Genomic DNA, 7,564 nt, shown 5'->3' on the forward strand with positions numbered 1-7,564 from the left:
TTAATTCCACTGTAATTCTGTCCTTTCGCATCTACAACGGTTTGTAAGAAGCAATTTCGATTTTGCAGAGTAAAACTTTTATTTGTTTGATAGTAGACATGCTGTGTAAATAGTTTACATGGAATCCAAAACAAAACGTTTCGTTCCTCATGAAACCAAACATAAACAGCAACGCGACGTTTCTCACGAGCCTTATTTTAAAAGTACTTTTTATAATGCACAGTTCTTTCTTTTAGAATGATTCTCGGAAACATCAAAGGAAAAAATTTCTGCGGAATAGTTTGAATTATAATATCCAATATTACAAACTTACAAAATGCTTCCCGAGAAAAAAATTCGTTTTCTATTGGAGGAGGTTGCCACTCGCTCACCGGTCGCCATATATAAATATAGTTGGCTACCAATTCCAAGAAATTTCTCCGAGTTTAAGTCTTTTGTCGATCTTATTTTTTTTTCGCTCGTAGAAGTGCCGAGATTGAGACATACACTTTACCCGAGGGACAATAAGAGGCAGCCTTATCAGGTTCTGCACCGTGGTACTCCTCTTTAGTGTGTTGTAAAGGCACCTTGAATTAATTTATTGAGATGTCGTTCATGTTTACGGTCCTTCAATGTTCTCAGTTTTAAAAAATCTTATCCTGAACTATATCAGTGACTATATCCGCTGTTGCCCTTACCATAAAAAAACTATAACGGAACTCTTCCGACCAATGTAGTCTACGGTTTATTAATCGGGCGGGGCCTGGGCCCGATTCATAATCTGTGTCAGATTTTTTTGTTTTGTCGGTAAATCGATCCAGACCCACGCGGCCCAGCCGGCTCTTCTTTAACAGTCACGCAAGATATAATATTTAATAGCAATCAGCCGATCACTCGCGTTTAACATGAACACTCTGCTCTCTGAAATGTATAATTTTGTTCCATTCCATATTTTACAAGAAGAGAGGGTTGAATATAATCACATAGCGAAAACAAAGACCGCTTGGACATGTCCAAGCTATTTAAAACTACCACTACGTCAGACCCATGTCACGCGGTCTCTCACTTGTACTTTAGCTATAAATAATCATTCACCTATTTTCTGTTTGAATACTCTGCGCTCTGTTTGTGTGAAATATTTATTGTTGTGTTACTCAAGCGTTTGGCTCGGAGCGAGTACAAGTCGTACAATTTACCCGGAACGTGTTAAATATTGCAAAACGACGACTTATTTTCTGGATATCCCAATTTTTGTTTTGATCGAGTTTACGGTATTTTGAGAATCGAAACGTAAGTTGCAAGCTCAGCAAGAATGTGTCAAAGCACGGGATACACGTCATCGCGCCAGGGGAATTACCAAAAGCTTGTCGAAAGACGCTCAACGGAGAAACACAATGGGATGGCCTTAGTCTACTCTTTATTTTGACGTGATTTGGCTTTCTTTTAAATGAACTGGTTTGGGTTTATTTTATTGAACATTCGGAACAAAATAAATATTTGCATGCGTAAGCAGGCATTTTTCCGGCTAGGCATGTGGTTTTAAAAAGCAAAAGATGATGTGGTGACGACTTGTGTGTTTCTCAAGTGACTGCTTTTCTAAAGATTTTACTGTGCGGCGCCATGCCTTTAAGCCAAAGCACTGAAAGAGGTCAGGTGGTCAAACATTACCCGCACGATTATAAACTGCTTGCAGTTCTTGTTATAAAGCATAAAACATCTTTACGGCATCCCCATTTGTTGCTACTTTTCCAGCAACAAATCTACTTGTTTCTATTTTTGCACGGCATCTCGGCGTTGAAGAAAATAAAATGAAGTAAGGATGCTAGGAGCCGAAGAATTCAAGCTTTATTTTTGCTATCATTGGTGATATGTAATTTCTTGGCATGTTGCTTTTCGTTTTTGTCCTTCCCTTCACGTTTTGTTTTGCATTTTTATGTTCATCTCGCACGTGCGAAAAGAATTGTCGCATTCTGATTGGTTTTTCGTTTGTAAACTTAAGACTAGTCTGTATTGGCTGCGGTCACATCTAAGCTACTAACTATAGTTAAGACGGGCGTGATAACTATAGTTAGCTATTTCGCTAATGTGACCGCTTCTCTGTTCGCCCTAACTATAGTTAGAAAATTTACGCCTCGGTGATCTAAAACAATGCAGACTAACTATAGTTATACCCAAGCAAGGTTCATGGGTTAGTCTTAAGTTTACAAACGAACAACCAATCAGAACGTGACAATTATTTTCGCACGTGCGAGAGGAACATAAATATGCAAAATAAAGCGTGAAGCGAGGGGGAAAAAGAAAAAAACATGCCGAGTAATTACATATAACCAATGTTAGCAAAAATAAAGCTTGAATTCTTCGGCGTCTAGCATCCGTTAAATGTTTTACCTTATTTTATTTTTTTTCTGCTACGCCGAGTTTGCCGTACAAAAATCGAAAAAGAAAACTAGACACAGCTTTTGCCGGTAAACAACAACAAGGGCTGTCATGAACTAATTTTAATTCAAAATTATTCAAAAGCTAATCAGAACTAACTATAGTTAACTGCATTGGTGTGACCGCAAAGTCGACCAAAAGCACTAACTACAGTTAGGCATGACGTCATGTAACTTGAGACTAACTATAGTTAAACTTAAGGTCGCGGGGGACACCTTAGGCTCATCATTATGCATTTATTTTAGGCGTATGCACGAAGTACAACGACTGACATCGACAACTTTACGAGATATTTATGACTTGACAAAAATATGGGCGCGTGCGCGTGATTTGTAAAAAATCCCTGTTTCTTTGATACATGTATTTTAACCAGTTTAAAACAACACTTAGCGATATTCGTTCATATAGTTTGTAGGAAGTGTTTGAGCTTATTTTCATCTAAATTTGAATATTTCTGCAACTCAGAGTAATCACAAAAATATTCGGCATAAACAATCGTGTCCTATTTAATTAAAAACGCATTGTTCTCACCATAAAAGCGTGGAATATAATTACCTTAATTACATCTCTCCTTGGCAAAATGATCGTATTTATGTCGGGACACCTTCGGAAATCTCAAAGTTTGGACTTTTCCGACAATTTTGTGGCAGAGGATACAGCACGGATACAGAACTTCATGACTTGCCTCTGCAGATAGGTAAACTATGAATACTGAAGTGTGTCATAACAGAAGCGGAATTTTAAAATAGCGCTTTTAGAAAGAGGTAGAAGACATTAAATTCAAATTTGCGCACTTAAATCGCCGTAACTTGCTGGCAAACTTTAAATTAAAAAATCCGCTTCTGTTATGACACTCTAGAGGTATTGACTGATTAGTTTTTGACAAGATCACAGTGTGCTGTCTCCTACTCGTTCCACAAACTCTGCCACAAAATCATGTTTTTCCCAATTTGGCACTAACGTGGCTATAACATCGCCATTAAATGCAATCTACCAAACAAAAGATGACATTCACAATCTTTCATCATTTCTTTGTGTTTGTGTAAAATTTGAGCTTAATCGCACCCATAACAGCTGAGAAATAAGCGTTTTAAAAGATGCAGGTCAAGCAAAATTTCCCTTCATGAATTTATTCATGCTGTAGGTATCCCCCGCGACCTTAAGTTACGTCGTAGATGTGACAGCAGCCATTGTCTTGGATCAGCGAGGCGTAAATTTTCTAACTATAGTTAGGGTGAACAGAGAAGCGGTCACATTACCGAAATAGCTAACTATAGTTAACGCCGTCTTAACTATAGTTAGCAGTCTAGATGTGACCGCAGCCAATTTGTTTTAAAAACAATTACCGGTATGTTAGCAGTACTAAATGTATGCGACAAGACAACTTCAATAATTACAAAGCTAAAAACTTTGACCGAAAAAAAATACTCATGCCTGTTCTGTGTTACGCTGAAAACCGCTCCCACCATAGAGTAGAAAGTTAAATTATGACATCATGGATCTTCACAAACGTAATTTCGTTAAACAAAAAAAGTGCCAGTGAAATGTTGATTTCGTAAACTAATTAGTTCAAGTTGATGCGAATTCGCGTGCGATAAATCTTGGTGTTAGTTGATTGAGAATCGCGAAGTTATTTAATTCTAGTTTGGACTAGAAGCAAAAACTTACCAGAGATGATCAGAATATGCGGGGAATATGAAAATGCCACTTTGGTCTATCACAGCAAAACATTGCGTCAACCTGCATACATTATAACTATTACCCGAGTTAGAATGGAAACGAGAAATAAATGCTCCCATGACTTTTCGGTTGGCTGCTCCACAAAGCTTAAATATACCGATAATTTTGCCTTTAAAAAGACTGCTGAATGCATATTCTTTAACGTATATCAAAATATTATTTTATTTTGCGACAATAAACAAGATGAAGGCAATACTGTCCCTATTCTATTTTTTAAATTATGATCTCATCATTTTTATGACGTTTACCCTTGGGGTATTGTGACGTCACTATTCTAGTTTTAGATTACGCCCCAATGATGTAATTTTTCTATTTTTAGATTACACCCGATGATGTAATTTTTCTATTTTTAGATTACGCCCCATTTTTGATGACGTCACTTACGCCCCTATGACGTCACTTACTTAATTAATTCCACAAATAACAGGAGAAACCGGTCCTTCCCTCACTACTACGGTCTGTTCGAGAAACAATTTTTAGGCATTCATTGTATTAGTGAACAGATCGGTTCTTTAAGTCATTTCCACGACTGGCGATGCCATTAAAGGAAATTAAGAGAAGTCCGATCAGTTCACAAGTACAATTACAATTGTACAATTACAATAAATTTCCTCGAAAGTAAGGCTGATTTCCCCTTAATAAAAATACTACCGTAAATACGAGCTTCTGAGACGCCTTCTGAATCCAGCAAATTTTTACTTTTGAACAAGATACAATGTGCCAGATGTCCTTTCGGCGGTGTTTCACTCACCTTGGCTTTGAAGGTGGGTTCCTATTGAAAAGACAACTTAAATGCCTTCCTTTAATGTTCCAGGTTAAATCTGTCAACGTCTGTCGGCGTTCACCGTCAGAGCTCTAAATCGGTTTTTGACGATTTCGCAGATAAAAAGCCACGAGTGAAGCAGACTGGAAACGAGTCGTGACAGTGGTGCGGCCACGTGCTGCCGAGTTTTTTGGCGTTAAGACTCTATTAATAAAATTCGGGATAAATTGTTCTTCTGTCAACCAATCAGATGCGAGTATTTACAGGAGCAGTATTATTTAAGTTAAAAGCACGCCATCTATGAAAAGATTTTGGCAGGCCTGTACTGACAGGTGGACTTCGTCAACTAATTAATCTTTCTTGTCAAGAAATACTTGAATACTTTATGTCTTCATTTGTAATGGTACTGTGCTCGGTTATAACCTGGAGGCCGCGTTCCTATCATTAATATACAGCAATATCAGTCAGGGGAACAAGTGCCAGCTTTGGCAAATCTTCGTTAAAGCACTCGAAGAATTTCCGAATTATTCCATCCAACTCCGAAAGCAATCGCGCGTACAAATACATTATGTTGCTTAGCAACTTCTGAGACGAAAACCGCGAGCTCAGTCATTTCTGGGAGAGGTGATGTCGCCATCAACTGGCACTTGTTCCCCTGACCTGATATATGTTACTAAGAGATTTTAGCTTCTTGTAAGCACAAGTCAGGATGGTCGAGCGGTCTAAGGCGCCAGGCTCAAGGGTCATTCCCTTCCCAGTGTTCAACTGGCCGAGTGATCTGGCCTCCAAACAGAGGCGTGGGTTCCAATCCCCACTCCTGACAATGTCGAGATATCATTTTGACAGGATTTTTTATTACTTTGATTCAATCTGCATCAAATTTTTGATGATCACAAACAAGTGTTTTTCAGTCTTCAGTTGTTTTGTAATAGGTAGTTAATAAATAACTTAAGAAAATATGAAGGAATGAAAGAAAGAAATGAAGCTAAGTACATAAGCTGGAAAATTGATACACTACGGGTATTCCCTCTTTCTTCTCAGTCTGTCGAGAGCGAAACGAGAAAAAGCGCGAGTGGAAAACTTCCCACGGCCATTTTTACGCTCGGGTTTTCTTTTTCCGCTTTACGTTCGACGGGCAAAGAAAAGAAGTGACTGCTCAAAGTCTAACAAATAAATAAACAGTTGGGATTTTCCCCTCAGGTAAGCCATATGTAGGTAGGCGCCGGTACACAATGAAACTCGCCATTTAAGATTTTAAACTGTTAATATCGTAGTTCTTAAAACTTCGAAAGCTATGGGCGTTCAAGTTCTACTATAAACCTTATGCAAAAATGGTTGTCATTCAATGCTCTTATTGGTCAAGGTTCTGAAAATGTTGATGGCGACATTTGAATATATATGGAATAATGTGCTAATATTGGAAGTTTCATTGTTTTTGGTTAAAAGGCTACAGATTTGTGACTCATCCAAATTTACGAGATTTGTATGGAAAAAGCCATCCTGGCCTGCCTAGCCTCGTTTTCATGTTTTTGGTCATATAAATGTCCCTGTAACTTCCCACTAGATAAAACTATAGGCTTGAAACTCCATACACTGTCTTACGTTGACCTGATTTTTAAGTTAAAATAATTAAATTTTGTTAACAAACGATTCTTCTGGGAGCCGAAAATTAACGGCAGCCATGTTTGCATTGGGTCAATTATTACGTCATCGCATAAGATTAAGTTATGGGAAGAGTCCAAAAGACTGTTGATGCCATAAGCATGCAACGAGGATATGCGCAGAGCTTGATAAAGTGACTGTTTGGAAAGGTGATAATGTTGCTATGGTAATCAATAATGTCAAGAAAATAAGCACAATTTATTGAACAATGGTTGGGTATTCGTTTGATACCATTACTGTAGCAGCAACCGATAGAGTGGTAGCACTGACCCATCAAAGTTTTTGATACATTAGAGCTGAATAGTGCTGCAAACTATTACTAGCCCCCTTAAAGGAGCTATGCCACGGTATTTTAAGTCATTATTCCGATCATTTTCAAATTGAAGGAAACCCAGGCTTGAAAAAATAGTTTTCTAACAAAGAAAAGCACCAACGGAGTAATGAAAACCCGAAAATAAACAAGAATGCTTTTGACTAAGGAAGATTAAGATGGATTGCTAATGACAAACTTGAAAAAACTTGCCAATTTTTTCAAGATGATTTGTCCGTGACGTAGGTCTTTTTAGCGGAGTTAATTTATACTGAAAACGCGCAAAGCATTACTTGTACTACCAGCACGAGCAGTCACATGGCAATGCGAGGAAATGGCAAAATTTTCTACAGTGAGCAAATCAACTACTAGTAGAGAATAGTACAACAGCAAAGCATGAACATTTTATAATTATATAAAGAATACACAAATAAAAGAATCAAACATTTCTGGTCAGTTTATTAATGTTCCAACATTATTTTCCCGGTTTTATCTTGGAAAAGCACCCAAGAAAAAAAAAAACATATGTGCATAATGTAATTCTTCGTAAGAAACCTCAGAATTCTTCTTCTAAGGCAACTAAAACACGTTCTATTTGTTCCAGCTACCAACCATGAACGTGCATTAATTTGACAAAAATAGATAAATATAAACGCTAAACAATCATCTTCAAT

At 37.6% G+C, this 7,564-nt stretch overlaps 1 protein-coding gene across 2 annotated transcripts in view; it reads left to right on the plus strand.

Annotated features, from left to right (window-relative positions):
* LOC144647739 (uncharacterized) overlaps window positions 1–5,286 on the plus strand; it is a 74,341-nt gene extending 69,055 nt beyond the window's left edge. For both annotated transcript variants that reach the window (XM_078507415.1, XM_078507413.1), the window contains exon 5: window positions 4,939–5,286. The gene's annotated coding sequence lies outside the window, so the exon portion shown is untranslated. The remainder of the gene's footprint in view (window positions 1–4,938) is intronic.
* The last annotated feature ends 2,278 nt before the right edge of the window (window positions 5,287–7,564 follow it).

This window comes from Oculina patagonica, chromosome 4 (assembly GCF_052425735.1).
Source record: "Oculina patagonica isolate OP01 chromosome 4, crgOcupat, whole genome shotgun sequence".
NCBI classification, from domain to species: Eukaryota; Metazoa; Cnidaria; class Anthozoa; order Scleractinia; family Oculinidae; genus Oculina; species Oculina patagonica.